Source organism: Bos grunniens, chromosome 5, assembly GCF_055505025.1.
Source record: "Bos grunniens cultivar Pamir isolate PY7600 chromosome 5, Bosgru_T2T1.0, whole genome shotgun sequence".
Taxonomy (NCBI): domain Eukaryota; kingdom Metazoa; phylum Chordata; class Mammalia; order Artiodactyla; family Bovidae; genus Bos; species Bos grunniens.
Window position 1 is genome coordinate 27,763,490 of NC_141169.1, and position 22,669 is coordinate 27,786,158.

The 22,669-nt window shown below is 46.9% G+C and overlaps 1 long non-coding RNA gene across 13 annotated transcripts; it reads left to right on the top strand.

The window, feature by feature from the left end:
• Positions 1-7,951: 7,951 nt before the first annotated feature.
• On the top strand, positions 7,952-21,964 carry LOC147371527 (uncharacterized). Of its 13 annotated transcripts, none has more exons than XR_015163625.1 (4): positions 8,135-8,338; positions 17,604-17,932; positions 18,803-21,080; positions 21,459-21,964. It is a non-coding gene; the product is annotated as an uncharacterized LOC147371527 (long non-coding RNA). The 13 variants fall into 13 exon arrangements; XR_015163621.1 differs by adding an exon at positions 16,423-16,606 and having other exon boundaries at positions 8,138-8,338; positions 18,803-21,964; XR_015163627.1 differs by adding an exon at positions 16,423-16,606 and having other exon boundaries at positions 8,138-8,338; positions 17,689-17,932; positions 18,803-21,964.
• Positions 21,965-22,669: the final 705 nt, after the last annotated feature.

Consider the following 22,669-nt stretch of genomic DNA (forward strand, 5'->3'; position numbering starts at 1 on the left):
TCTCTAATTGTTGCAGCACTATTTGTTGAAAAGCCTATCTTTTCTGCAATAATCTACCTTGATACCCGACTCTGATGTATATATCTGTACTTATGCTGATACCCCACTGTCTTGATTACTGTAGCTTTATGGTAAGTCTTAAAATCAGGTAGCATGAATTCTCCAACTTTCCTCTTCTTTTTCAAAATTGTTTTTAGTAGTCTAGACCCTTTGTTTTGTTCCTGATCTTGTAAGGAGAGCATTAATTCTTTCAGTATTAAAAGTGATGTTGCTGCTGCTGCTGCTAAGTCGCTTCAGTCCTGTCCGACTCTGTGCGACCCCATAGACAGCAGCCCACCAGGCTCCCCCGTCCCTGGGATTCTCCAGGCAAGAACACTAGAGTGGATTGCCATTTCCTTCTCCAATGCATGAAAGTGAAAAGTGAAAGTGAAATCGTTCAGTCATGCCTGACTCTTAGTGACTCCATGGACTGCAGCCTCCAGGCGCCTCCGTCCATGGGATTTTCCAGGCAAGAACACTGGAGTGGGGTGCCATTGCCTTCTCCGAAAGTGATGTTAACCACGCTTTTTTGTACATGCTCTTCATCAGATCATCTGATGAAGGTCATTTTTGCTGAGAGTTCTTAATCATAAATGAAGGTTGAACTTTGTTAAATGTTCTTCTGTATTGATTGAGATGGACATACAATTTTTCTTATTTAGTCTACCAGTAAAATAAATTATATCGATTTTGAATATTTGGCCCATCTTCTGTATCTGGGAGAAATCTTATTTGATTATGATGTATTGTTCTTCTTATTTGTTGCTGATTTGTTAATATTTTGGAAAAGATTTTGCATTAATGTTTCTGGAGGATATTGATCTATTCTTTTCTTGCAATGTTTTTGTCTGGCATTGGTATCAGAGTAATGCTGACTTCATAAAATGAGTTAGAAACAGGTTCCTCCTCTTCTGTTTTCTGAAAGAATTGTGTAGAATTGATATTATTTCTTCTTTGAATGTTTGGTAGAATTCATTAATGAAGCAATCTAAGTCCAGACTTTTCTCTGTGGAAGGTTTTTAATTAAGAATTTATTTTTTTAAATAGATGTAGAACTATTTAGGTTTTCTAATTCTTTTGCATGCTCTTTGGTATTTTACATTTTTAAAGGAATTAGTTCAGTTCAGTTCAGTTTAGTCGCTCAGTCATGTCCAACTCTTTGCGACCCCATGAATTGCAGCACGCCAGGCCTCCCTGTCCATCACCAACTCCCGGAGTTCACTCAGACTCACGTCCATCAAGTCAGTGATGTCATCCAGCCATCTCATCCTCTGTCATCCCCTTCTCCTCCTGCCCCAATCCCTCCCAGCATCATACTCTTTTCCAATGAGTCAACTCTTCGCATGAGGTGGCCAAAGTACTGGAGTTTCAGCTTTAGCATCATTCCCTCCAAAGAAATTCCAGGGCTGATCTCCTTCAGAATGGACTGGTTGGATCTCCTTGCAGTCCAAGGGACTCTCAAGAGTCTTCTCCAACACCACAGTTCAAAAGCATCGATTCTTCAGCACTCAACCTTCTTACAGTCCAACTCTCACATCCATACATGACCACAGGAAAAACCATAGCCTTGACTAGACGGACCTTTGTTGGCAAAGTAATGTCTCTGCTTTTGAATATGCTATCTAGGTTGGTCATAACTTTCCTTCCAAGGAGTAAGTGTCTTTTAATTTCATGGCTGCAATCATCATCTGCAGTGATTTTGGAGCCCCCCAAAATAAAGTCTGACACTGTTTCCACTGTTTCCTCATCTATTTCCCATGAAGTGATGGGACCAGATGCCATGATCTTCATTTTCTGAAAGTTGAACTTTAAGCCAACTTTTTCACTCTCCTCTTTCACTTTCATCAAGAGGCTTTTTAGTTCCTCTTCACTTTCTGCCATAAGGGTGGTGTCATCTGCATATCTGAGGTTATTGAGATTTCTCCCACCAATCTTGATTCCAGCTTGTGCTTCTTCCAGCCCAGCGTTTCTCGTAATGTACTCTGCATAGAAGTTAAATAAGCATGGTGACAATATAGAGCCTTGACATACTCCTTTCCTATTTGGAACCAGTCTGTTGTTCCATGTCCAGTTCTAACTGTTGCTTCCTGACCTGCATACAGATTTCTCAAGAGGCAGATCAGGTGGTCTGGTATTTCCATCTCTTTCAGAATTTTCCACAGTTTATTATGATCCACACAGTCAAAGGCTTTGGCATAGTCAATAAAGCAGAAATAGATGTTTTTCTGGAACTCTCTTGCTTTTTCCATGATCCAGCAGATGTTGGCAATTTGATCTCTGGTTCCTCTGCCTTTTCTAAAATCAGCTTGAACATCAGGAAGTTCACAGTTCACATATTGCTGAAGCCTGGCTTGGAGAATTTTGAGCATTACTTTACTAGCGTGTGAGATGAGTGCAATTGTGCAGTAGTTTGAGCATTCTTTGGCATTGCCTTTCTTTGGGATTGGAATGAAAACTGACCTTTTCCAGTCTCGTCTAAGTTGTCAAGTTTATAGGCAGCAATATTCCCTTATTATCCTCTTAACATCTACAGGAGCTGAAATCCCCTCTTTCATTGCTGATATTGGTAGTTTATGTCTTCTTTTTTTTTCTTTCCCTATTAGATGAGTTTTACCAATAGTTTTCATTTTCCAAAGAATCAGCTTTTGGTGTCACTGGTTTCTTCTACTGTTTTTCTATTTTTAAGGTCATTGATTTCTGCTCTTAAATTTATTATTTCCTGCCTTCTGCTTGCTTCTTGCTTTGGTTTTAATTTGCTTTCTTTTCCTGTTTTTTAACTTGGAGGCTTAGGTTTTATTTCAAGGGTTTTAAAAAAAGTATTTAATGCTATAAATTTCCCTCTAGGCACTGCTTTATCTGTGTCCCAAAATGTTTAACTAATTTAAAATATTTTCTAAATTTCCTTGTGAGTTGTTTTAACCATGGATTATTTATAAGTATGTAGCTTAATTCACAAATATTTGGAGATTTTTCCAGATATACTCTGCTATTAATTTCCATTTTTAAGCCTCTTATGGTAAGAGAACATAGATTGTATGATTTCATTTCTTTTCAATTTGTTGAGATCTGTTTTTTTTTTTTTTTTTGACCCAGAATATGGGCTATTCTTGTAAATGTTCACTTGAAAAATATATATATTCTGCTGTAGTTGGGTGAAATTTTTTATGTATCAATTAGATCATATTGGTTGATGATGTTTTCTGAGTCTTTTACATCTTTACTGATTTTCTATTTATTTTATTAATTACTGAGAAAGGAACACTGAAGCCTCCAACTGTAATTTTGGATTTATCTACTTCTCCTTTCAGTTCTTTCAATTTCTCTTTTGTGTTTTTTAAAACTCTGTTGTTGAGTGCATACACATTTAGGATCACTGTAGCTTCTTGATGAATTGGCCTCTTCGTCGTTCTATAATGTCCTTCTTTATCCCAGATGGAGAAGGCAATGGCACCCCACTCCAGTACTCTAGCCTGGAAAATCCCATGGATGGAGGAGCCTGGTAGGCTGCAGTCCATGGGGTCGCTAAGAGTTGGACACGACTGGGTGACTTCATTTTATCCCAGATATATTCTTTGTTTTGAAGTCCATTTTGTCTGATATTTGTGTGACTTTCTTCTAATTTTTCCCTTCTCATGGAATGGTATCACCATCCAAAGAGATGTCTAGGGCAAAAACTGAGTTGTCATCCTTGACACTTCCCACCCTCCATCACTGTATCAGCTTAGGGTCAAATCTTGTCCATTTTACCTAAGTGAGTGTTTTTCCCTACTTTTTATTTATTCATATTTTTAAAACCATTGTATTTATTTACTGTTGGCTATGCTGGGGCTTTGTTGCTGTGAGGGCTTTTCTCCAGTTGCAGAGAGTGGGGTCTACTCTTTGTTGCCGTGCTTGGGCTTCTCATTGCAGTTGCTTCTCTTGTTGCAGAGCATGAGCTCTTGGTGTTCAGGCTTCGGTAGCTGGGGCACTCAGGCTCAGTAGTTGCAGTTCCCAGGCTCCTGAGCACAGAATCAGTGATGTGACGGACAGGCTTAGTTGCTCCATGACATGTGGGATCTTCTTGGGCCAGGGATTGAATGTGTGTCTCCTGCATTGGCAGGTGGGTTCTTTACCTGGGAAGCCTCAATATTTACATGTTCATTAATGTGATTATTAGGTTACTATCTTTCTCTCCAACTAAATTGTAAGGTCAGGGGCCATGTCTATTTTGCTTACCCTTGTGTCCTCAATGCCTGTGTTTATTAGGTGCTCCAAAAATATTTGTTGAATATGTGGGGAGTCAACATATAGTGGATAGAAGGAAGAGGCAGAAGATGAAGTGGGAAAGGTTGCCGAGGGCCAAGTCAAGGAGGACCTTGCAGACTTTGTATAGTTTTTCCTTTTTTGCTTCTTAATTTTCTTTTACACAAGATACATCAGGGAATGCGTTATGAATGCAAGTGCCAAGGTACCCCCTAGGCTTGCAAAGGATTGGGGTCTGAACCTCTATTTATAACAAGTTCCCTAGGAGTGCACCAAAGGTTGGGGCTACTGTTTTAGGATCTAGGAAGACAATGAAGATTAAATAGGGAAGTGTCATGGTCAGAATTGCATTTTGGCAAGACCATTTTAGCTGTATAACTTGGAAAAATAGGAAGGAACAAGACTGGAGACTACTGCAGTCATCTAGGCATGTGATAATGAATGCCCAGCTTAGAGAAGGCAATGGCACCCCACTCCAGTGCTCTTGCCTGGAGGGTCCCATGGATGTGAGAGCCTGGTGGGCTGTAGTCCATGGGGTCGCTAGGAGTCGGACACGACTGAGCAACTTCCCTTTCAATTTTCACTTTCATGCATTGGAGAAGGAAATGGCAACCCACTCCAGTGTTCTTGCCTGGAGAATCCCAGGGACGGGGGAGCCTGGTGGGCTGCCATCTATGGGGTCATACAGAGTCGGACACGACTGAAGCAACTTAGCAGCAGCAGCAGCAGTGGAAAAACAGAGTAGAAAATAGATTCAAGGGAAGTTTGGAAGTTAGAGCTGGCAGGTCTTGGTATCTAATTAGATATAAGGGGGAAAAAAGATGAAAGAATAGCAACCATAATAATGAACAATTACTGAGAACCTATGAAGTGCCAGGCATGATCCTATGTACTTTACACATATCACATTATTTAGTCTCATAACAACCATATTAGGCATGTTATAGAGTACCATTCCTGGGTTACTCCCAATTTTCTTGCTTTGGAGGCAGTAATGGTGTCTACCTGACAAGGATTATGAAAGGAAGGAAGGCCAGGAGGGTGGTGTTAAGGCAGTGACTTCAGTTTGGAAACCTACTGACTTTGGGACTTGGGAGAGATATCCAGGTGGCAATCAGGAATATGGGTCTGAAACTTTCCTGAGAGTCTGGAGATGTGGGTCTATGAGCTGTCATCTTTGGGAGTGGATGGGATTGGCCAGAGGAGGTTGAGGTACCATCCTGGGGATCCTAACATCCAAGGCTGAGGCTCTCAGTCTGGCTTTTGTGATGGTTTCCTGAGCCCAAGAGCCCCCTGAGTTGTATGGGAGATGCTGATAATCTGTGATTGTGCTTTAGAGTCTCAAAAGGGTGCAGTTCAGTTTAGTTCAGTCTCTCAATTGTGTCCAACCCTTTGCAACCCCATGGACTGCAGCACGCCAGGCTTCCCTGTCCATCACCAACTCCCAGAGCTTGCTCAAACTCATGTCCATTAAGTCAGTGATGCCATCCAACCATCTCATTCTCTGTCATCCCCTTCTCCTCCTGCCTTCAATCTTTCCCATCATCAGGGTCTTTCCCAAGGAGTCTGTTCTTCACATCAAGTGGCCAGAGTACTGGAGCTTCAGCTTCAGCATCAGTCCTTCCAATGAATATTCAGGACTGATTCCCTTTAGGATTTACTGGTTTGACCTCCTTGCAGGCCAAGGGACTCTCAAGAGTCTTCTCCAACACCACAGTTCAAAAACATCAGTTCTTCAATGCTCAGCTTTCTTTATAGTTCAACTCTCACATCCATACATGACTACTGGGAAAACCATAGCTTTGACTAGATAGACCTTTGTCAGCAAAGTTATGTCTCTGTTTTTTAATATGCTGTCTAGATTGGTCATAGCTTTTCTTCCAAGGAGCAAGCATCTTTTAATTTCATGGCTATAGTCACCATCTGCAGTGATTTTGAAGTCCCCCAAAATAAAATCTGTTACTGTTTCCATTGTTTCCCCATCTATTTGCCATGAAGTGATGGGACTGGATGCCATGATCTTCATTTTTTGAATGTTGAGTTTTAAACCAGCTTTTACATTCTCCTCTTTCACTTTCATCAAGAGGCCTTTAGTTCTTCTTCAATTTCTGCCATAAGGGTGGTGTAATCTACGTATCTGAGGTTATTGATATCTCTACTGGCAATCTTGATTCCAGTTTGTGCTTCATCCAGCCTGGCATTTCACATGATGTACTCTGCATTGAAGTCAAATAAGCAGGGTGACAGTATACAGCCTTGACGTACTCCTTTCCCTATTTGGAACCAGTCTGTTGTTCCATATCCGGTTCTAACTGTTGCTTCTTGACCTGCGTACAGATTTCTCAGGAGGCAGGTCAGGTGGTCTGGTATTCCCATCTCTTGAATAATTTTCCAGTTTGTTGTGGTATGGCCCACCAAAAAGATTAAGGGCTACAGATACAAATGGTGGGTAGATAAAGTGAATTCAGGAGTGCAAAGAAGTGGCCAGAGAGATAGTAAGAAATTCAGAAGGTGATGTCAGGAGGTTAAGGAAATCATCTTTCAAAACAGAGGGAGTATCCACTCTAATATTGCAGGAGGTCAGATAAGAAAAAGCTTGAAATGGTCTACCAGATTTGGCTTTCAGTTGATCATGGATGGCTTTAATAACTTCTGTGACTGGTGGCTGGGGTCAGAGTAGATAGGATGAGATGAAAATAGAGAACGAATATGGCCTCTTTTTTAGGGGAAGAGCAAAAAGAGGGGTCAAGGATAATTTCCCTCCCTCCTTCCCTCTTTCCTTCTTCCTTACCTTTTTTTTTTTCTCTTTTATTTTTGTCTGCATGACATGTGAAGTCTTAGTTCCCTGACCAGGGATTGCACCTGTGCCCCCTCAGTGGAACTGTGGTGTCTTAACCACTGGACTGCTAGGGAAGTCCCCTTCTTTGCTTTTTTAAGGGAGGAAAGGTCTTGAGCAGCGATACAGATAGAGGGGAAAAATCCCTCCTAGGATGAAGGTGAGAGGAGCAGGACCAGATAGAGAAGCCAGTTGATGTAGTGAGGTTCTGAGCAGTGGAGTTCAGAGTGCAGCTGAAGGGCCTGACTCAGAGCACAGCGAGGGCCATATCCCAGAGGGAGGAGGAAAGGATGGGAATGGGTACAGGCAGCGGGTAAGGGGATGTTGTTAAGGATGGTAGTGGCAGCAATGGCGGTCCCTTTGGGCACCATGAGTTTATGATTCTGATGACTAGCAGAGGAGAGTGATGGTGCATCTGGCCTCACGTTAGCTAAGAAGACACTGCTTCTTCCTTAGCCTGGATCACTCTCCTCCTTTATGGGGGCTTGGAAACCTTCCTTGACTGATACCTCCACTCTGCCCTTTCCCAGTACACGCCTCAGCTCCCCGTTCCCTTTTTGCCTCAGCACAGAGGCCAAGAGCTCCCCTTGGCTCAGTGTCTGTCTGTCTGTCCCTTGTCAGAGCGAAGGCTCAAGGAAGGACGTGAGGAGGCGATGGGAACACATGTGAATCTGTAAAATGGGTGGATTCTCCCTCAGGACTGTCCCCCAGCTCTCAGGACAGGCTGTGCCCACAAGGGGGTGCTCAGCCAGAGAAGGCCTTCGTGGCACCATCTGGGCAAATGGCCCAGTTGGCAGGCTGGTAGCAGGGCCCTCACTCTGGTCAAGACCTTTGCTCCCTGCTCAGATGGCCCTGGGCTCCGTTGCCATGGCTGCTTTTTAGTTTGAGGTAAACAGAGCTCTTCCTCCTCCTGTCCAGACACCTAAGTTCTCTCTGGGGAAGGGTTGGAATTTCAAGCGTCCAGGTGTCCCTCACTCCCCTTCCCGGAAGGCACGAGGGCGGTGAGTCATGCATTTAGGCCCTTCTCCACCCCCTCACTGCTCTCAGGCACCCTGCTTCCCCCTCCTGCCCCTCCTGCCCCTGGGTCTGGAGAGAAATTGGGGAGGATGGGGTGAGGGCTGGGTCTCGCTATCAAGCTGGGTGTGGGGTGGAGGGCAGAGCCTTCCTGTCCTCCCATCTAGGGGCCTGGATCCTGGGGCCTGAATCCAATCCCTGGAATCGGTGAGAACAATTACAGCTTCTTTCCTCCTTATCTGCTGGATCCTTAGGGCCTGGGGTGAAAGAGAGGAGAGGACAGAAAAAACAAATGCGGGGGAGAAGAATAGGGATCAGAGCGGAGAAAATGATTCACCTGGATAGAATTGACTCTTGGAACCATTCATTCATTCACTCATTCTCTCATTCTGTGAATCAAACAAATTCCTGTGCTGGGTGCTGAGGGAAATAGAAACTTGCAAGACAGAACCCTGTTATGTTTTTTTTTTTTTCTGATGTGGTCCATTTTTAAAGTCTTTATTGATTTTGTTACAATATTTCTTCTTTTTTAATGTTTTGGTTTTCTGGCCATTAGGCATGTGGCATCTTAGCTCTCTGACCAAGGATTGAAACTGCCCCCCATGCACTGGAAGGCAGAGTCTTAACCACTGGACTGCCAGGGAAGTCCCACCACCCTGATTTTTGAGGAAGCGCCTTATAGCGGGTGTGAAGGCCCTGGATTGGAATCTGGGGGCCCTGGCTTGAGCCCCAAATACCACTGGATGGGCAAATCACTTCTCTAAGCCTTGGGTTCCTCGTCTGTGAATGAGGATAACCATACTGAGCTCCCAAGGTTACTGTGCAGATCAGATGAGATGAATATGGGCACCTGCTTCATTTGCCCTTGTCCACTGCCTGTCAGATGCCTGTGGCTTGGGTTTACAATCAGGGAGGGGTGCTCAGACAGGTATAACCCAGCCCAGGGAGTAACAAAGGTCGGTTCTTGGGGTCTCTGTGGGAGGGGCACTTCCTACTGTGCTGACTGTGGGTGGCGGTGTGCGGAGGTGCCTGGTGTGTGATTTTCATTCAGTAAATGTTTGCAGAGGGCCCGGGGTGTGCTGGAGCCGGGGCCTGCAGGAAGGGTAAGGTTTCAGCAGGTGCAGGTGCCAAGGATGGCGGCAAGAGGGACAGGCAGAGCCCTGGGGCTGGGGCAGGAGCAGCTAGTGCCAGGTAGGAAGGACTCAGCTCCATCCTTCATGAGCCGCTTGACCTTTACTCTGAAGGCAAAGGAAGTTCTGAGCTGGGGAGTGACAGGATCAAAGTGGTGTTTGTAGAACAGTCTGGCTGGGCCCTGGGCCTTGGGCCCTGGGAGAGGACAACTTGGAGCAAAGCAAAGCCAGCTCAGTGTGGAGGTGGAGGGGGGCTGGGCCACAGGGAAAAAGCCTACGTGTCTAGGAGCCTCAGGCGGGCAGTGAGGTCACCTCTCCCCCAACTCTGCGAGGAGGAGGAGGAGGGCGTTCATGGCTGCACGTCTCTCTCCCTGGGGCCCCTTCTCACCTGCTTGCGAGAAGGCGGGAGGGAACATGGCAGGGAGTTGGAGAATTTCTCAGGGCCACAGACAGCAAGAAACACTGCCTCTTCTCTCCTCCTTCCTTCCCAGAAGCCAGGGCTCCACTCAGGGCGGAAGGGGGACAGATTGGAATCAGGATTGGGCTCCCTTCTGGGTCCTACTCCAATGCCCCAAGAAAGAGGGTGAGTCAACTGCCATTTTTTAAGCTGGAGAAGTAGTTGATGGTGGCAGAGAGAGGGAAAACCCACAGGCCACAAGAAATTCACTGTCCTGAATGTCCAAAGTTGCTGCCTGCAATACAGTGCTGTCCAGCCCCGGGACATAACTTTCTTGGGAGGGAAATTTCTGGCTAAGGGCTGGCTGATAGGAATCCAAGACACTTAGCCTTTGTTGGCATCAGTGATCCTGGCCACCCTTTGCTCCAACTTCATTTCCGGATGGACCACCCATGCTGGGGTGACTCAGGTGTATGGCCTAGGCCTCCCAACCCCCAGGGCTGACTCAGCCTGAATTCCGGAGAATGCGGAGATAGCTCTCCCCAGCTCTCCGTGGGTGGAGAGATAAGGTTTACGGCTGGTTCTCTGCAAGGTGGTGGGCTGTGCGGACATCCCTCCAATTGCATTCTTCTTGGGCCTGACCTTGCGTTACACAGACTTTTCCAGGAATTTGAGGCATTTCAGCACCATATTCAGAAATCTGCTCCTTGGCACCTCCTCCCCCAGGAGGTCTCCTCACCACCCAGGCCGTGGCTTGCTCTTGTCCCCTCGAAGCACGCTGTTCCCACTCTCCTCTGGGCCTTGGACTCTGGGCTCCATGTTCCACTGTAGGTCTGAGTGAAAAGAGATCCCCCCGCCAACCCCTCACCGCTCCTTTTGCAAAGGAACATCCCCTCCTTTCCTTTTCCCTCACTCTACTCCTCCTCCTTGCATTAGCCGGTCCTTCCTTCAGTCTAGCCTTTTCTCCCTTTCAATACTTAAACTTCCACTTAATGTAATATTTATTTTCATTTTATCTCCAGGTCACATTCTCTATATTAAAAAATAGTCATATAATAACAATAGATGGAGTATAACCTTTCAAAATTGTGACTATATTGTATGTGTCTTTAACTTGTATGATATTGTACAGCATTAAAAAAGACGTCGTGAGTATTGAGACTTCCCTGGTGGTCCAGTCGCTATGACTCCAGGCTCCCAATGCAGGGGGCCTGAGTTCCATCCCTAGTTGAGGAACTAGATCCCACATACCACAAGTAAAGATCCCACGTGCCACAACTAACACCTGGTGCGGAGAAGGCAATGGCGCCCCACTCCAGTACTCTTGCCTGGAAAATCCATGGATGGAGGAGCCTGGTGGGCTGCAGTCCATGGGGTCACGAAGAGTCGGACACGACTGAGTGCCTTCACTTTCACTTTTCACTTTCATGCACTGGAGAAGGAAATGGCAGCCCACTCCAGCGGTCTTGCCTGGAGAATCCCAGGGACGGGGGAGCCTGGTGGGCTGCCATCTATGGGGTCATACAGAGTTGGACACGACTGAAGTGACTTAGCAGCAGTAGCAGCAGCCAAGTAAAAAAAAAAAAAAAAATATATATATATATATATATATATATGTATACACACACTTTGTAGATATTGAAAAAATTTGGATTTAGGGAAAAATTATGTATGATCATACTCACTTCCTGCATCCCCTATACTGTCAGAGAAAAAAGTGAACTTTACACACTTTGAAAGATGGGATGCACAGAGAAAGATACACCCAAGTAACAACACAGAGACCAAACGGCAGACATGTCAGAAGCACAGACGAGACAGCTCAGGGCTCACAGCAGAGAGGAGGAGTCACAAAAAGGCTCAAGCTTTGAAATACCATGGCTGGGGCCTTATTGAAAGGGAGAAAAGACCAGACTGAAGGGAGGACTGGCTAATTCAAGGAATAGCAGGAGCAGAAATCAGTGAAGTAGGGTGGTGATGCTCCTTTGAAAGGGAGGAAGGCATTACATTGGAGAAGGAAATGGTAACTTGCTCCAGTATTGTTGCCTGGAGAATCCCGTGGACAGAGGAGCCTGGCAGGCTACAGTCCATTGGGTCGCAAGAGTCGGATATGACTTAGCGATTGAATCATCACATCAAGGCATTACTTAAGGGAGCTGATGCTGTTTTGTTCAAGGGTTGGTATTGCAGGGAGGTAGCATTGGAGAAGGCGATGGCAACCCACTCCAGTGTTCTCGCCTGGAGAATCCCAGGGACGGGAGAGCCTGGTGGGCTGCCGTCTATGGGGTCGCACAGAGTCAGACACAACTGAAGCAACTTAGCAGTAGCAGTAGCAGCAGCAGCAGCAGACTCTGGAGGGCAGGTGAGAGTGGACTTACCACAGGAGCTCCTTAACGGAAGAGAAGGAGGCAACAGACAGGGATTGGGTGAATTCTTGGGGGAGACCTTATAGTTTTCACCCATCAGAGCGGTAGGTTTTTTTTTTAACTTAAAAAAATCTTTTTATTTTATATAGGAATAGAGCCAACTAACAATGCTGTGATAGTTTCAGGTGGACAGCAAAGGGACTCAGCCATATATATATACATGTCTCCATTCTCCCCCAAACTCCCCTCCCACCAGGGTGCCACATAACACTGAGCAGAGTTCCCTATGCTATCCCATAGGTCCTTCTTGGTTATCCATTTTAAATAGAGCCGTGTGGACGTGCTGATCTTCAACTCCCTAACTATCCTGTACCCCTCCCTATTCTTCCCAGCAGTAGTTCTATATGGGGACTGCACAGGGTAAAGAAAATCTCTTGCAAACATTAGCATTATATAATTGCCCAAATCAGGTGTGATTTCAAGCTTAATGTTTTCCCCAAGGCATTGCAATTACTTTGGGAAGATCAAAGTTCTAAAAACAAAATGAATTTAAATGTCATTAACAATAAAATGTAATTTCAAGGAATTTTTAAAATAAATGGGACTGCTCCTTCATAAAAGATGCAACAACTGTAGCTCTGAGAGGGGAAGTGACCTGTCTCAGATCACACAGCAACTTAGAGACTGAGTTGAGACTGGAGCACGGGTTATTTGATTTCCCAGTTTAATCGGCTGTGGCCGTATATGTTGTTTCAAGAACTGTTGAAAACAATTCTTAAAATGAAAAAAAAAAGAATTCTCCTGACAAAGCCTGGAGCACTTTGGAGGTGGTGGAGGAATCTGCAGAAGTGAAAGGTCCTGAGGGTGTGTCAGCTCGAAGGATTTGTGGGCTGGGCAGGGACTGGGAGCAGGAGGTCAGCTAGCCAGGGAGCCCGCTCTCAGCTGTCCCGGGGTTCCTAAGCCCCAGATCAGCAGGGCAACTTCTGCAGGCCTTCTGGAAGTCATCTTCCTTTGTCAGAGGTGCTGGCTGATGACAGCGAACGCTTTCATGCTGGCCTGGAGGGTCTGTACCCTATCCCCTGTGTCTCTGTGTCTGGTTAGACTCAGGACGGGGAAGCCCAGCAGGACAGGGAAAGCTAACTGGGTTTCGGAGCCAGAAGAGTTGGGTTGGATTCTGATCCTGACACCTAGGTGCTACGGGACCTTACAGAATGGATCTAAAGTTTCTAAACTTCTGCATGTTAATGTATATATAAGACTAGCTGTACTTTCCTCATAGGTTTAATTGTGAGGATTAAATGGGGTTATAAAAAGTCTATGATTCAGGGAGTGCCTGGCATATGGTAAGACCCTGAAGGGATGGGGAGAGAGGGAGGGGTAAGGCAGGGAGGCAGACAGGGCCCAGTTCTACTGTTAGAGCACAAGCTATTCTGAACCTCGATGCTCAGTTTCCTCAGCTGTAAAATGGAGACAGTGCTGATTTCATAGTTTCTCTAAGGATTAAAAGCTGTCATTACTGCCTTAAGGAAACTCCTAAGTCAGTGGGTGGGTACTTACACCCATGCCCAACTCTGGGAGACCGGATCAGAGTCCTGGATGGGAAACCTGGGGAGAAGTCTGAGAGGGAAAGTCTGGGAGGGCTTCCTGTAGGAGGTATTTGGAGTGGAGCCAGAGAGAGGAGAGTCTGGTGAAGGAACCAGGTGGAGAGAGAGTTTGTGTAGGAGCTGGCTGTCATGTGAAATAGGGTCAGGCTGTGGGTGGGGAGGGGTGGTTGGAGGTGGAGGGTTCTTGTGGCTGCAAATGTGGGGGTCATGGGAGCCATGGACCTATGGGACTAGGAGGAGGCCTGGAGACTCTGACTTCTGCAGCGGGATACTCCTGAGCCAGAAGCTCTGATCCGGTAGGGAAATGGCCCTCTCCTTTGTCTCCCAGGGCTTCCCTTGAGGCTCAGCTGGCAAAGAATCCACCTGCAATGTGGGAGACCTGGATTCCATCCCTGGGTTGGGAAGATCCTCAGAGAAGGGGAAAGGCTACCCACTCCAGTATTCTGGCCTGGTGAATTCCATGGACTGTGTAGTCCATGGAGTTACAAAGAGCCGGACACGACTGAACCACTTTCACTTTTGTCTCCCATGTTGTGGAGGCTGTTTCTGGGGCTTGTGCTTCTCTTAGCTTTCCCAGATGATCACCTGGGAAACCAAGGAAGGAGAGAGAGGGCAGTACAGGAGCAATGCCTTGGGGAGCCCTGGCCTCAGGCTGGAATTCTGTTGGGAATGCAAAAACACAGACTGCTCTGTGTTGCCATAGAAGCTTGCCTAACACTCCTTGGGGCTAAACAGGTTCCAGCTGGCTGGGCTGGCTGGGACCAAGCCCAGTTCCACCTTCCAGGTCAGCAGCTTTGTCACTAGACCTAGGGTTGTACCACTGTGATCTGTTTTGGAGTTGTCTTAGCCCTTAGAGACCAAGGAGTCCTGGAAGGTATGTTGGATATTGGGTGGTAGGTAGTACCGACCTGACCTGACCTGAGCTGCTCTCCTACCCTCTCTAATACACACACATACACACGCACACACAATGGCATAGACTGAGCAGTGATTAGTGAATTCATTCATCATATGTTGGAAGGCGCTTTCTAAGCACTTTCTAAGGCTGCAGATATAGTAGTTAGTAAGGCAGTCAAGGTCTCTGCTCTCATGGGCTTTCTTTTTTTGGGGAGGTGTCCCCTAGGTCTGTCTGGATTACTAAGTAGGAGAGGTCATTTAGATATTCAGTAAATGAATATAATATATATTTTTTGGATTGCTAAATAAAAGAAGAAAATTTTGGGGGGGACATTTCTTCTGGGTTATTCACACAGACTCTATAAGAAAGCATCACTGAAAACAGCATGCCCAGGGTTTGGACTTACCCCAGACTTGAGGTCAAATCTTGAAGGACCTTTAAATTTCTTATCTGTAAAATGGGGTAATGTTACCTTCCTCCTGGGTTATTTTATGATTATAAATATGTAAGAGATCTGACACTTTGACCATTAGTGGGAACCCAGCAAATGAAAGCTGACATCATTATCACTATCATTTATTTCCCACATCACCACCTTCACCATCATCAAGGATGGCAGGGAAAAGAGCCCTGGGTTGGGAGCTGGGGAAGCAGAATGGGTGTCATGGGCAGAGCTCAGTTTGCATGGCTGGCTTCCTTGGAATTGGATTTGCAAGCTTCTGTTTTGCATTGCAGCAGAGTTTTGCATGTTATCCCTTTATTACAATCCCAGAGACTCCTTCTTATACTCGCAATCACCACCTCTCTCTAGTTACCCTCAACCCTTCTGAACGATCGCTCTCTGCCTTGTGAACACCTCCCATGGGCTGAGTGAACACTGCAGAGGACACAGAGATGCATGAGACATGGTCCCATCCTTCAGGGACTTCAATTTTCACCAGGCAAATGAGTCAAAGTGGGTGTGAACACAAGTTCCATGGGCTGCTGGTCCTGAAGATGGTGAAGGAATGGGGAAGCTGCACATGGGGAGGGGTGATGAGAGTCGAGCTAACATTGATTGAAAATCTACAACTGTCAACTTACCTGATTGTTAGACCAGTCCTTAGGTAGTTGCATTTTCAGCTGTGGAAAAGGAACCTCAGAGGGATTAAGTAGTGTGCCCAGCTTCACACAGTTGGGAAGTGGTTACAAAATTCTTTTGATCGCATGCAGTATCCTCTGGCCTTCAGTCACACTGGCTGCAGTAGGACATGCATCGACAGGCTTGGTCAGTCCCACCAGTGAGGAGTCCACTGCATTCAGTCCAGTCTTCTTCAGAGCCATGTGGACTTGGGCACTTACCCATCCTTGCCTGGAGGGATAAACTTACAAACTCTTTGCAAGTTTCCATGAGGTGAAGTTCACAGTGCACATAGTAGGTCTTAGAATGTGTGTCTGGGGCCCTGCCAACCCATCTATTGAACTTCTGCCACCACTTCCCAGGTGACAATGCAGACTTCACTTGTCCAAAGCTTGAGCTTTGGGGAAGTTTTTCTTACAGCCAGCAGAAGTCTCTCTCTGGGGGCTCCTTCCTGCTGGTGCTGGTCATATCCCAGGGGCCATACAGATGAATTGGAGAAGGAAATGGCAACCCACTCCAGTATTCTTGCCTGGAGAATCCCATGGGCAGAGGAGCCTGGCAGGTTACAGTCCACGGGGTCACAAGAGTCAGACACGACTTAGCGACTAAACCGCAACCACCACCACACAGATGAATGTCCCTTCTTCCTCTGGCAGTCTGTGCCTCTTCTCCAGGGAGCATGCTCTCAGTGCCAGCTACCTAAGAGGTTTGCAGAATGTGGTTTGCATTCATCTCCTTATCCCAGACATCTCTTTGCATTGGCTCCATGTGTCCAGGTCCCTCGTCAGAGTCAGACAAGAGCCAAACCCTGTTCTCCAAGCATGGCATGATGGGAGGGGAGAAAACAGGTTCTCCCAGATTTGGATCTCCTGTTGAGGACCACGGAGGATTTCATGGTGGCCTCACTACCCTGTTGCTGGTGTGAAGGTGTGTGTGTGCGTGCATGTGTGATGAACAAAGGTAAGGTGATGGGTGTAAACTGTGTGTGTTCAGGGGGAGAGTCTACACATTCCCTCTGCGGCTTCTTCTCTGGGTGGATGCCCTGCCAGACAGAGGTTGGCGCAGGGATGGGAACCAGACATAGATACTGGTGGATGCTCTCCTGTCTGCAAGAAGCTGCGGTCTGACTCTAAGGTCCAGCAGCTCGTGGTGAGTGTGAGCTGCAGTCTGCTAGAGCAGAAGGTGCTAGGGTCAGAAGGGAGCTACTGGAAGTGCCTCTGAGTCACCTTCTCGCTTCCCTTCATGTTGGACTCGGCCAGGCAGTCAACTGCCATATCCTGTTGGTTCTTTCTTCTTACCATCCTCTCACCACCCTGCTCCGGGCACCCCACAAGCCTTCTCTCTTGTGCTGCAATAGCCCCCTGTCTAGTCTCTTCCCAGTTTTAGCCCCTACCGTCTAACCTACACATTGCAGCCCCCTGAATCTTCCTAAAGCACCGCTTTAACCATGTCTTCCTCCCAGCCCGCATCTTCCTTGGCCCCTGTGACCTATAGGATAAACTGTCTGGCCTTCAAAACCCTCAATCCCATCCCCTTCTCCCCACCTGGTCTTGCTTTTTCATAGATACCTGTTCTTATCCAATAACTCATTGCATTTTATAGGTTTCTTTTCTAAACTCACTTCCATCAAGCCCAAACTCATTTTGTTTTTTTTCAAACTCATTTAAAACAGCTCTTCTCTTCTTCTAAATTCCTATATCCTATGTCTCAATCACTCATTTATCTGAGATCAATATTTCCTTGATAAGTAGAGAAGGTAGACTTTGACCAGACAGGATTTATACTTATGCAACGGCTGGGTACACCAATATCTTTATACCCCTACAGTCTCTATATTTCCATATCTCCTTTGTGTACATTGGGATTACAGTGAGTAGCGAACATCTGTTGTTTTTACCTGCCCAGCATCTCTTCCTCTTCTTTTGCTGAATTATCTTCTTCTGCCCTTCTTCTATAGAGTTTGGGAAGGGCTGACCACCTTGTCCTCTACCTGGCTCACAATCTGGTATCCCAGTTCCCCCTGCTACTGTGATTGGTTCCAGGAGGAGCATGTGACCTCAGTCAATCCAATGGGAGTCGGTTTTGGAACGTAAGCCATAAAGACTGGGAAAGTGGCTCTCCCTTGGTTGCCATCCTTGCTGCAGCATGGACATGGTCATGGTCAGCTAAGAAGGAAGCCCACACAGAAGGAAACAGTCAAGGGAAGGAGAGAAAATCCGATGCCATCATCAAGTCCCTCATCTGGCTATACCAAAGCCAAATAAACATCCCAAACCTCCCAATTATGTAAGCAAATAAATGCTATTTCATGCTTATGCCCATTTGACTTGGGTCTCAGTCACTTGCAGTCAGGAGTCCTCAGCAATAATGAGTACCTGGGTGTCTTGGTTTGGATGATTTAGCTGTGTGTGTACAGGCACTTGTGTGACGTGCATTGAAGGGTGGCATGCATGTGGCTGTGATGGGTGGGAAAGGTGGCACTATTCACGCTTGGATGGCGTGTGTGTGTCTAAGTGGGGAGGGCAAGGGGCTGACTAGCTGTTAGGATCAGAGGGGATGTATGCACACAGGGTGGGCATGTGAGTGGCTGTTTGTCCTTGACTCCTGTGTATCCTGAGGGCAGGGGCTGAGTTTGAATTACATGTACCCAGGGAGAACCCAGCAGGTACTCAAAATACCTTCTTATCATCATTAGGCTCTACCCTCTGGAGAAAATCCCCATTGTTTTCTGATTGAAGCCAAATTCTTTGGACTCCTTGAGTGATATATAGAATCATAAAACTTGTGTTAATGTTGATGGCTGACTATCCCCACCCCTAATAACAGGAGAGGAAACAGATCCATATAGGAGTCATTTGTCGAGGCATAGCCAGATGTCACCAGGTGGAGTCTTTACTTCCTTCTTCTCCAAGAGGTGGGGACAGAGATGGGCAGGGCTGGCCTTGGGCACTTTTGAGGAGACCCCCCCCCCCGCCCCAGTCCTGCTTCTCCATGAGCTGTGGTTGAGTTTATGGTAGGTGATTAGCCTCACACTGGATGTTTATGGTAGAATTTCTGGGAATTTATTGCCAGCTCCCATGAATCTTGATCTCTGAGCCCTTTCTCCAAGGTGGGCCATAGCTGCTTGCATCTCATTTCTTTCTCTTCCTCCCTCAGCTCCTCACTTCACCAGAACAGAATGGTCTCCCCAAGCCAGAGCTTCCCTGCCAGGGTGTCTGGTCACACCAGCTGTGCCAAGAGTGAGCTATACCTGTGTGATGCACTGGGCCCACCAGCTCTCTGAGTGTCAGAGGGAAGCTTTGCGTGGCCAGAGCACACCTAGTCCCAAGCATTTACCCCAGCTTACCATGCACAAATGATCACTGCCTGTGGGCCATGACTCTTGACTGCGGAGAAGGTTTGGAATGGCCTAAGAAGTGGCTGTTTCCCAGGATGAAGCGGTGAGATCTGGAGACCGGGAGAGCTCTCAGAAGATCACGCCTTGCCCATGACTTTTCACCACTCCACCTGCATCGTGCAACTTTCTCTTCTGAACCAGATGTGGAAGGGTCACAGCTCCTGTGTATCAGGAGAGCAAGAAGGGGCCCTTCTTCTTCACCCAGGGCTGGACTGGGTGCCTGGGCTAGTGTGTCAGAATGTGCCCTACCCTGGGACTCTGATCAATATGAAGTATCAAGGCCTTCAAAGGTTCTTTTTTTTAAATTGAAGTATAGTTGATTCATAGTGTTATATTAGTTTCAGGTATACTGCAAAGTGATTCAGTTATACACGGACATACGTATATGCTTTTTCAGATTCTTTTCCCATATAGGAAAGATATTGAATATACTACAAGATATTGAATACAGTTCCTGCTGCTATACAGAACATCCTTGTTGTTTAGCTATTTTATATACAGTAGTAGTATGTGTCTGGTGATTTTGAAGTGTAGAGCTGGAGAAGACTTGAGAATCCCTTAGACAGCAAGGAGATCAAATCAGTCAATCCTAAAGGAAATTCACCCCGGATATTCATTGGAAGGACTAATGCTGCAGGTGGAGCTCCAATACCTTGGCCACCTGATACGAAGAGCTGACACATTGGAAAAGACCCTGATGCTGGGAAAGGTCGAGGGGAAGAGGAGAAGGGAGCGATGGATGATGAAATGGTTAGATAGCATCACTGACTCAATGGACATGAATTTGAGCAAACTCTGGGAGGGAGTAGAGGACAGCAGAGCCTGGCATGCCGCGGTCCATGGGATCACAGAGTGGGACTTAGTGACTGAACAACAACAGTGTGTATTTGTTTTGATCCCAAACCCCTAATTTATTCCTCTCCAAAGGTTCCTATTCAACTCCACTAGTTCTGGGTTTTTAAGGGGGTACCTGGGGGATGTTTTTCAGACCACAAAGGGCCCTTTTCAAGCAGAGCCCTAGATTTCTCTGAGGCCGGGAGATGTGGGCTGAAAAATGAATACTCAGAAGTCTGTCACAGCCTGAAACTTCAGGCAATGTTTTGGTAAGGGAGCTTACCTCAGTACCCTTCCCCACCAGACCTCCTGCCTCCCCAGAGGGCACTTGGACTCAGTGCTGACACTGTGTTCTTCTTCCTATCAAAGTACGCTGCTGTCCTCAGGCCCCCTCTCTCAGGCCCTGCCCCTGGGAGTGTCAGTTTGCTGATCTGAAGGTGGTCTCCAGGCTGCTAAACCATCAATATACCAAGTTAGTGACTAAGGACTCCTAATATTCACCTTTCAATAGAAACCTTCAGGCTATACCTTGCTTAATTCATAGGAGGCTCCTACCTGCACTGAACTGGCATGAAAGGAACCAAAAAGCTATCTCCCCACACCGTTTTGGAGCTTCCCTGGTGGCTCACTGGTAAAGAATCCACCTACAATGCAGGAGATGCAGGAGACTGGGGTTTGATCCCTGGGTCGGGAAGATTCCCTGAAGGAGGGCATTGCAACACCCTCCAGTATTTTTGCCTGGAAAATCCCATGGACAGAGGAGCCTGGCAGGCTATAGTCTGTGGGGTAGGAACACCACACTGTTTAGGGTATTGTCTGATAAGCAATACCCTAAGTGGACAAGTGTGAATGAATGTGTGAATAAAAACAGGAGGGAATAAAGGCCTGGGGTCCCTTCCCCTAACTCCTTGCTTTGGTCTTCAGGTTGTTGGGCAGGAAATTCAAAACAAAAGACCACTGGACAATAGCTCCATTGCCAAGCAACCCAGGCCACAGGTGGCTCAGATGGTAAAGCGTCTGCCTGCAATGCGGGAGACCTGGGTTTGATTCCTGGGTCGGAAAGGTCCCATGGAGAAGGAAATGGCAACCCACTCCAGTACTCTTGCCTGGAAAATTCCATGGATGGAGGAGCCTGGTAGTCTACAGTCCATGGGGTCGCAAAGAGTTGGACACGACTGAGTGACTTCACTTTCCAGGCCACAGGTGATTCTCAGGGCTAGGAGTGAGGGTAGGCATGGGGGCTGTAGCGGAGACCCAGGTCCTTGCAGTTCCTTTCCCCTTCCTGCACTCCTATCTGGTTACCTGAACACACCTTTAGGGACACTTTTTTCTTGCAGTGGAGGTATGTAGGCGGGTGGGCTGTGCAACTCCTTCCTTGGGGACCCATCCTCCTGGGGAGCCAGCGACTCCCTGTCTCCTCCTTCCCGTCACTCAGACCTCCTGCACATTGTCCTCACCTCTATGAGAGGGACCCATCTAGGTCCTCTCTCAGTCTCTGTCTGTGTCCTTGGAGTGTCAGGCTCTGGGGACTGGTCACTATCTTCCTTCCTAAAGGGCAGGTATCTCCTTCTTTCTGACCAGGGACCCTGAAGTGCTCTGGACTTGGGCTGTAGCCTATATCCTCTTGGGAGAGGAGAGAGGTGTATTTCTGGAGGTCTTCATGTGAGAGCAGAGCCAAGGCCAAGAGCTCAACCCTGGCTGCTGCAAGGAAGCTTTTAAAACGTGCAGGTGGGCTTCCCTGGGCTCTCAGTGGTAAAGAATCCATCTGCCAATGCAAGAGACATGGGTTCAAGCCCTGGTCTGGAAAGGTCCCACATGCCTTGGATCAACTAAGCCCGTGTGCCACAGCTGTTGAGCCTGCACTCTAGAAGCAGAGAACTGCACCTACTGAGCCCATATGCCACAACTACTGAAGCCCGCGACTCCTAGAGCCTGTGCCCTGCAACCAGAGAAACTACTGCAATGAGAAGCCCGCATACCGCAACTGGAGAGTAGCCCCTGTTCGCCGTAACTTGAGAAAAGTCCGCAAAGCAATGAAGACCCAGTGCACTCAAAAATAAGTTAATAAAATCATTAAAAAAATAAAAGAGTTCTTGTATTAAAAAGAAATACAGGGGCAGCCTGGGCGATTTTGGTGTGCATGCTCCAGACGGAGAACCAGAATTAAGAGGAAGGGCAGCAATGACTGAGCTATGGTTGACTGTCTGTCCAGTAGACAGCTGCGTCCAGTTTGGTATCAGTGGAGACGAGGGTATAACGAAGGGAGAGCAGGCTGGAGACCTCATCATCTCCAGGCTGTAGGCTTGTCTCCTTTCCTCCATTAGGAGGCTTACCTTCCTACTTTTCTCCCTGTGCCTGTTCTAATAATTTCTAACTACGTCTTCTGTCAAAATAAAAAGTTTGGTTTGGAGGACATTCGTGGTTGTCCAACCAAAGCCTAAGTTCTGTGACAGCAGATCATGGATCAAGGCTCTCAGAGTGGGGAGGATCGGGAAGTTCTAGTCCAAACCCCTATCTGAGTTAGGAATCCTCCTACAGTAACCCAGAAGACAGCTGGTTAGCACACCTTGTTCTCCAGATTTCTAGGGGCAGGAGCTTGTTGCCTCTCTAGGCAGTATATTCCCATTTGGACTGGCTTGAATCATCAGAGCTGTGTTTATCACAATGACAAATAGTCGCCATTTACTGAGCACTGACTACAAACAATTTTGGCCTTGAGGCATAGGGCACAAAAATGAACAATCAGATCAACTTTATTATTCATGATGTGGCTTACTGATGGGTTTTCCCAC